At 41.7% G+C, this 8,311-nt stretch overlaps 1 non-coding gene across 1 annotated transcript; it reads right to left on the bottom strand.

The window, feature by feature from the left end:
- Nucleotides 1-6,771: 6,771 nt before the first annotated feature.
- Nucleotides 6,772-6,845, bottom strand: TRNAT-AGU (transfer RNA threonine (anticodon AGU)). The gene has a single exon. It is a non-coding gene; the product is annotated as a tRNA-Thr (tRNA).
- Between the last annotated feature and the right edge of the window lie 1,466 nt (nucleotides 6,846-8,311).

The raw sequence follows: 8,311 nt of genomic DNA, 5'->3' as shown, positions 1-8,311 counted from the left end.
TACAAACTGGGGTTAACAGGCAATGTGGCTTCACTCGATGTTTTCATCAAATGTTTTCACCCAAATCTTTGTGAATAACATGCAGGCAGCAATGCCAGCTCACAGGCAAACTGGAAAATATTTTCCCCTAAGCCTATAGTCACTGCTGCAATAAACAGCCACTAAACATTTGACTGCCTTTAATATTTTCCTTCTTTAGGCAACTGTCCCTATGATAAAGATGTCGCCAATATGCACATCTGCCTGCAGGAGTCACTTCACTTTTTCCTATTCACAGACATGGAGAAATGAAAAATTAAATTTGATCAGGTCTATATGTGAGAGTTCAAACCCTGACCTGGATATCACCGGAGGCTGGTAGGGTATTCTGGCAAAATATCACTGCGTGTTTGCCCTATGCTTATGTTCTGCCCTAGACATGTGCTATTGGCTACAGTTATAGAGGACACTGGGCTAGATGCACCTTTGGTCTGATTCAATTTGAGTATAGTTATTTTCTTACGTTAAGTGATACTTAACATACTCAACTTCACTGAGTCAGTATCACAAAGTCACCATGCCTGCGATAAGTTCTGGGTACAATTTCACAGAACAAGTTGGTTATGAAACTCCTAAGAAAATTATTAGTCACAACAGCACAGGAGTTAAAGATCTGGAGCAATTCCTGCCACTTTGAGAATTCTTTAAAATGTCAGACACTGGCTTTTTATTTCAACATTTCACATTATTTTTATATAAATGCTAAGCGGTTGAGATATTACTTCACATGTTATCCTTTTATAGCACCTTGACAGAATCTCAGCAGCTGATTCTCAAGAACAGGTTAGTTTTGTGCTCCCAATTCAGCTATAACTCAATAATGGCTACAAATTATGGAGTTTTTGGCAACTGTCTAAGGTAAAAGCTTATTAAAAACATACTTACCAGGATAACTTAAATCTATTACCCTACAGCTCCTTAGAGGTACTGTATATGCTGTGGTTAAGTCGAATAAAGTATGCCAATATATCATCTTTTCCCACCACTGGTGTATACCTTACACATGCAAGTCAACTATTAAGTGCTGAAATTATGTCAGTTAGACACCAAAAGAGAACACCTGCAGCAGCAGCAGCTGAGAACAAAGCTAGGACCTAAGCTGACACCTCTTGAAATGTAGTTCCTGGGCTTTAAAAGTCACTTGGCCCAGCCTAGAGCTCTATAAAGCAGTGTTATTGCAGTAGTTTAGTCTCCTATTTAAAAAAAAAAATAATTCTCATTAGAACACATTTTCTAGTGATGTAGCTGCTGTTAGAAAACAAAGGGAAACATACTTTATTTGTGAATATACAGGCAGTCAGGTTCCTTGTTTCTCTCCTCCTCGCCTCCGTAAATTTGCCACCACCGGGATAAAGCATGAAAAGCTGCTGGAACACAAAATTCTCTTCCAATTACGTACATAAAAAGATATTTTATTTATTCATCCAAAGTTAATTTTTAAGGCTTTATAAAAGCCTGGAACTATGGTCCTTTCTATTCCAGATGGAAAGTGTTTTATTAGACTAACTCAAGCCAAGGCTTTACTTTCAACTCGTAACACATGAGAATGTCACACGAAAACCATTAAGCAGGTTCAGGCCATAGCACTGGTATACCTCATTCATGCTGGAGTCACCTGACCAAATTCTTTTGGCATGTATTTTGCATGTTTTGCATTTAAACTATACAACAGCAAGTCAAAGGCAGGTGTCATATAAACAGCCAATGAATAAACAAAGGCAACATATTTAATTATAAAAAACTCTGCCTTTCTAAACCAAAAATCTTTTTGCCAAGATTGAGACTGCACTGTACTACTTACATGGGGCTTTGGTTACAGACTATACGTGAATAATCCAGAGCCTCCTGACCTGTTAGTGAATCCATGTCTCACATATTTTGTCCTTGCCAACACAAGCTAGAAAATTAAGGTAAACATGAGTAACGATTAAGAAAGCACAGTATGTTTTAGGAACCGTTAGAGAAAATCATGGTTAAAATATCTATGTGTAATGTCCACAGAGAGGACCCAAACAGTTACTGCTCAAGAACTTATACCGTTGACTTCATCTCAGATTTTCAAAGGCAGGTGGATTTGCTCTCCCAGCTTAAATAAGTAAACAGTATACTTGCTGTTGGCAATTAAATTATTCTTTTGTTCCACCTTACTATGATTTCAGAGATTCATTACAGCTCAAAAATTGTTGAACACTGTACGCACTGTTGATAAAAGGACCAGAGTACAATTAACAATTCTAGGGATTTGCCCCTATCGCATGAATTGGTCAGGGTCACATGTGAGCTCCTATAATACACTTTTACAACAGGTTATAGTTTACCATACTTAACTTGCAAGGTCTTTACCAGGTGTTAATTTGTTCCCTTTGAAGGAGGCAGTCATTATGGGAACATATTATAAGAAACATGGTATGCATCCTTCTTTCTTACAGACTATGGCCATTTGGTTTAGGCTTGGCATCAAAAAATAGCATTTTCTACTATTAGAAAGATTTTAAAGTATTTTCTAAACACTCATCATAAGCTACCTACTACACTTACCTCTTCTCAGGCAATATCAATCATATATTGATATAATAATCACACACCTTCATGTAAAATGTTGCAATATTTTGAGAGATTAAAATAGGAAAAGTATCTTGACAGAAGAATACGAGCCTGAAAAAACATGCACTACGTATATTTCTGTAGGTAAGCATAAAATAATCTGAACAACTAATAAGCACCTTCAAGAAGACTAAAACAGTCCTACATACTAAATTTTCAAGGAACACCTTTATTTAAACCCTTCAAAAGTTATATTTGCAAGTTGAATTTCTAGTCCATCGATGAGATGAAGTCAGTTATTCCCCTTTTCCCAGAAACCGTCCAAATTCATCTGTGAACATTACCAGGCTTAGCACCAGCATGACCTAACTGCAGAAAGACTGAACTTACTGAGAAGAAAAATAAAACCACAGCTTTAATAACATTGATTTCATCCAAAAGCTCCAAGTGCTTCATACAACATTAATTAACTCTCCCAGCAACTCTGTGAGATCACTAAGTATTATTGTAATTTTGCAGATGGCAAAAGAGATCAAAAGTTAAGAGCAGTGTGCCCAGAGCCAAACAGCAGCTGAGGAGCAAAGAACAGGTCTCTCAATGTGCAAGGCCAGTCTGACCAGGCACTCTCTCTCTTGTTGGGAATTAAACAGATCACACTTGATTACATGTGTAGTTTCAAATACAAAATTGCAAATACCAGTAGCGTAAGGACCAGGGGGTCTATGAGCACCACTTGCTATATTTTAGAGCAGTTGATAGCATGATTATATACAGAGTACAACTGCTTATCACTGGTTATTGATGTGGTGGTGTAACATTTGGTTGAGGAGTGGGAGAAGGAAGCTTTTTCAGCTCACATTAAAAATAAAAATGCAAATATTTATGCAAAGACAGCTGTTACTACATGCTACCTGGCAAACCACATATAAGCTTTAATGCAGTTTTAACACTGTTGACAAATCTGTAACTACAATCTTCCTTCACATTTAAGCGGCCTTCATCTGGCCTATTCCCACATGTAAACGTAAAAGAAAAAAACAAAACCAAAAAACCATACACACTCAACATGCACGTTTAGCTTAAGTGTTAGTGATTTGTTTAGTAGTTTTAAACTACCTTAGAAACCTATTTTTGTAGAATCTCACATGATAAATAATACAGAATCTTTTTGGCAGGACTAGTATTCTGACGTTTTAACAGAGGTTTGTTTTTTTATCACATGCATTAAAACACTTTACACAATCCCATTGATGAGTATGTTTCTTGCTGTAGCTCTCAGCTTAGGAACTAAATATTACCTGTAACAAGGTAATACAAGATGAAGAAGAATGGCTAAAGGCCTTAATCCTGCAAAAACTTTTGTATGGGATTAGTTTCACTGAAGTTAGCTGGACTGACTGAATAGTCCAGCTGACTACTCCTGCAAGGAGGCGATGTAGCGCTCAGCCAAAATCGAGACCAATTGCAACAGGCCTATCCACTGCTTCCATTTGTGAACCAGAATTTACCCATATTTCCTGTTCTGGGATACTAAAAAAACCCGACCTTTTTGGAGACAGTTGAATTTTCCCTGCTCTGTAGACAGCACTTACCCTTCCTCCTTGCAATTATACACAAAGGACAAAAGGTAGTGCAAAACACTGGAAAAAGTGAATGAAGAAAGCAGATGGACTTACACCTTTTTAGGCTGACACATTACAGTCTGAAAATATCCACAGCCCCTCTGCAAGGAAAAGGCTGGTGGCAAATTTTGAAAATAACTGAACACTGAGATATTGTTACTGTCAGCAGAACAGGCACATCTAAGTGAATTTCACATTGTTGAATTTCTTATTAATGTTGTTACCTAAATAAGAAATATAGCAAATTGTCCAGCACAGCACGCCCTTCACGCTTACCCTCTGGGCAGTCAGTAAAAGCTCAGTGCTCAGATGAAGGGATTTCCTGAATACAGAGTTAAAATATGCGAGTATGAGCCAAAACAAGCAACCTATATGATATTTTTATATATCATTAAATCTATGCAAAAAAAAAAAAAAAAAAAAAAGCCACAGTTCACTCAATTTACTTAAATATTGGCTTAAAATATTACTTCCCATGTAAGTATGCAGATCATCCTAGAAATCTCTTACAGAAGCTGGGCCTCCATGTTTTTGACTAATGTATAAAAATACGGAGTCACTCTTACAGAATCCAGACGAATCACATCTGTGCTCATGAACTGATTCAGTTTCCGATTTTGTCCTTCTTCCTCAGACGTTTTGAGGCTTTTTTTAGGGTACTTTTAGGAAGTACACAGTGACCAGCCCGCTCTGGTGCCATCCTGGCTGGCTCGTCATGCCATTCCTGCTGATGCATCAAAAAACAGTGTTAACAATTTTGATACAAACGCCCAGATACTCATTAACATCTGTGGTTCTCATCTACAATCTAAAGAACAGAAACTGGATGGAAACTAGCAGAGTAACAACGTATAAACATATCCAGAATAAAGAACCTCTAGATCATCTCTCTCTGTGTGCAAGAGCGGTGAACAAGCCCTTTTACAAACGGCATGTGCAAAACCTACCAGAGTATTTGGTGGGTTTTTTGTTCTTCATTTCAGGCACTATCCTCCTAATGGACAAAAAAGCTGCAAGTGGAGGAAGCAGGGCCCTAACAGGAAAGAAAGAGGTGTCCAGCGAGCACTATCCTAACAGCCAAACCCAGAAGAGAGGCTGTGGGGTCCACGCATGGGGAGGCAGGGAGGACACAGACATGCCTCTCCCTTACATACCAGTGCAGCAGCAGGAGCCCCAGCCAACCCTTTCCTCCAGAGTGGAGTCTGTCCCCATGGTGTCACTGTTCGTGACTGCGATATTTATTTGACGCTGAACTACTGGGTTTTCCTGATACTAAAATTTCACAGGTCCATGGACTTTGCACCTCATTTGTGGCTCAAAATCAGTGTTAGAAAGTTGCGTGATTTTGTATCAGCTGCAAAGGTCAGAGGAACAGAAACATCCTCACGTGAGTTTTATTTTCAAAATTCTTGTTTCCTGCAGGATCCAAACTGCTGCTGGTTGAGGAGCAGCAGGGGACCTGGCTGACATTAACTGCAGCTTCTTTCCCCAAATCTTCCTTAATTTGCACTTTCCAGTTGTCTTAAACTCTAGTTCTTCTTATTTTCTTTTAGACAATGCCGATTTATGGATGTCAATCCCAAAATACTCCTAATTTTTAAAAAAAACATACTGCAACGTACAATTATGGTTTACTTATATTTACCACCTATCAAATACTATCTTTGTTCCATTTTTACAGTAAATAGTACTCCAAGAAAGATTCCTGCAGGTAAATGTTCTAACCAAAGATGCTCATCCTGGACATTAAGACTTATACATTGCATCTGGGGCTACTGACAGCTGTGATTTGGCCGCAGATCTGAGTCATGAAAACCCGACCCTCCAAATATGCTGTGTGAGGCCCCCAAAATGAGCGAGAATATGGCTGCTAGGCTGGGACTTGTATTAACGGATTTTAAGCCTTTTGTCTTTAGATCTGAGGATGGATTCTGCCTTTGTTTACAGTAACGCAAAGTTGGAATAATGTCACTGAACCTAATTCACAAGCCTAACAGGGCAGGGTTTGGCCTTTGATTTTTAAAGATGCCTAGGAAAAACTTCTGTCCCTCTGCTGTGTCAGTAATTAGATGGAGAACGGCACAGAGCACTTACTACAACTTTCACTCGGAAAAGCCAGACTTTACGTAACACAAGAAAGAAAGGAAGAAGAGAAGGTAGGGTAGGTGTCGGTGCTGATGGGTGACAAAAGCCTCAGCATCAGACACCTAGCCAACATGCACTCAAACTGTGAGAGGAAAAAACAAAAGGAAAGAATCGCTTCGTTTACCTGAGAGACTACTGAAGATCTGGAGACACGAAAAAAAAAGACATTTGAGAGAGGCATTTCCTTGGTGCTCTATGAATAAAGTCCCAGGGGGTGGGGACGTAACCTCCGCTGTAAAGCGCTCAGGCTGAATTGCGACGACTGTGACTTTTATATACACATATATATATTTCAAAGGCTTTCTTCCTCCTAATTGCAGCGGAGCCACAGCCCGACGCCCCCTCAGGTGGCGGCGACACGGGCGGCCCCGTCGCAACCCCGTCCCGTCCCCGCAGCAAAAGGGCGGGCCCCGCCCCGCGCAGGCACCGCTGGGATTCGAACCCAGGATCTCCTGTTTACTAGACAGGCGCTTTAACCAACTAAGCCACGGCGCCGGGCGATAGGCTGAGTTTCCGCGGGGACCCAATACATCGGCCCAGCACCGGCCCCGCAGCTCGGCCGCCCCGCGCCGTGCCCCGCTACCACTGCCAGTACCGCTGCCGCAAGCCGGGCCGGCCCCGCTGCCCTCGCAGGGCGGCAGGATGGGGCAGCGGGCTCGGTCCCGCTGCCGGCTCAGCTCCTGCCGAGGTTCAGACATGCAGCTGCAGCTTGCGGGGGGGGGGGGGGGGGTGCGAAGGGCGCCTTGTGCTGCCTCTGGGAACAGCCGGGAAAAAGAACGGCTGCGGCCACGGCTCTGCGGGAGACTTACTTCTCCGTGCGTGAGTGTAAATTGCACGCACACGTTAGCATTTGCATTGGCACAACACGTGTTAAAGGCTGAAAGAAAATACGTTAAGTGGCAGCATTTCAAAAAAATATTTAGGCAAGATTGCTTACGGTTAAGCTCCAGTTCTGCCTTATCCCAGAGTGTGGATTGCCCAAGGCTCACGGCCAAAGATACCAAGGGAAGATCGGGCCTCGATTACATGGTGCAGTCACCTATAATGAAGCAAAAATTAAACTACAATATGCATACGCACGTGCTGCTTATGCGCTTTATGATCTGTGCGCACACATAACACCAGAGAGCCCGACCAACCGCGCACATGTTTGTACAAGTTAAATAACTAGAAAAAGTGATTGGGGTAGTTTTCTACAGAGCTAATTAGAATTCTTCACACACAACTGATGCTGCCACCAGCAGAACGCCTTCCCTCAGGGCCCCAGCCCTTTAGCCTGTTACCTGCGCAGGGCAGCAAAGGAGGACGCACCGCACCAAGAAACGAAAGGCGAAAGGCGTTACCGGGTAGGAATGAGCCATGGGCAAACGTGGAGCCTGGCCCACAACCCAAGGTTATGGGGAAAGGATCATCTTCATGACTAGACCTGATTACACCTGCAGCGTAATCAGCATCTGCAAAGCGCAGGGATGGCTTTGGCAATTTAACAGGCGTCCAAGGCATATTTACAGCCAAAATGTAGATGTTATTCTTCAGGTAACTCCCACAGAAGGGCAGCCACAGTGACTTGGGTGTAAAACAGTCTCACAACTGTCTCATCGGGTAAGAATGGGGACTGAGTGAATTAGTCAAACTGCAGGGGTACAAGAGCGGTTCAGGGCTGAAGACAAGCTGACTCACTTGGCACCCAAGCACTGAACAGGTGATGGTAATGGACAGAAAACAGCAATAAGTGATAAGACGTACTGATTTTATTAAAACCAGAATGTAAGAATTCATTTTTCCTTGTTTTTCTCAATTTGGGAAATAGAAAGAGGATTAATTCAAAAGAAAATTTCCCACCTCGTCACATTACTAATGCAAAATGAACCAAGCCTCTATAGAGCGACTGCTTTTTTTCCTGTTCAATGGAAACCGCTTTGTTTCAGCTTTGATTTTTCCAGCTGAAAAGGGTAAAGAAA

Source organism: Accipiter gentilis, chromosome 7 (genome assembly GCF_929443795.1).
Source record: "Accipiter gentilis chromosome 7, bAccGen1.1, whole genome shotgun sequence".
NCBI classification, from domain to species: Eukaryota; Metazoa; Chordata; class Aves; order Accipitriformes; family Accipitridae; genus Astur; species Astur gentilis.
Note: the sequence above shows the minus strand (reverse complement) of the source record. Positions and strands in the feature narration are given on the sequence as shown.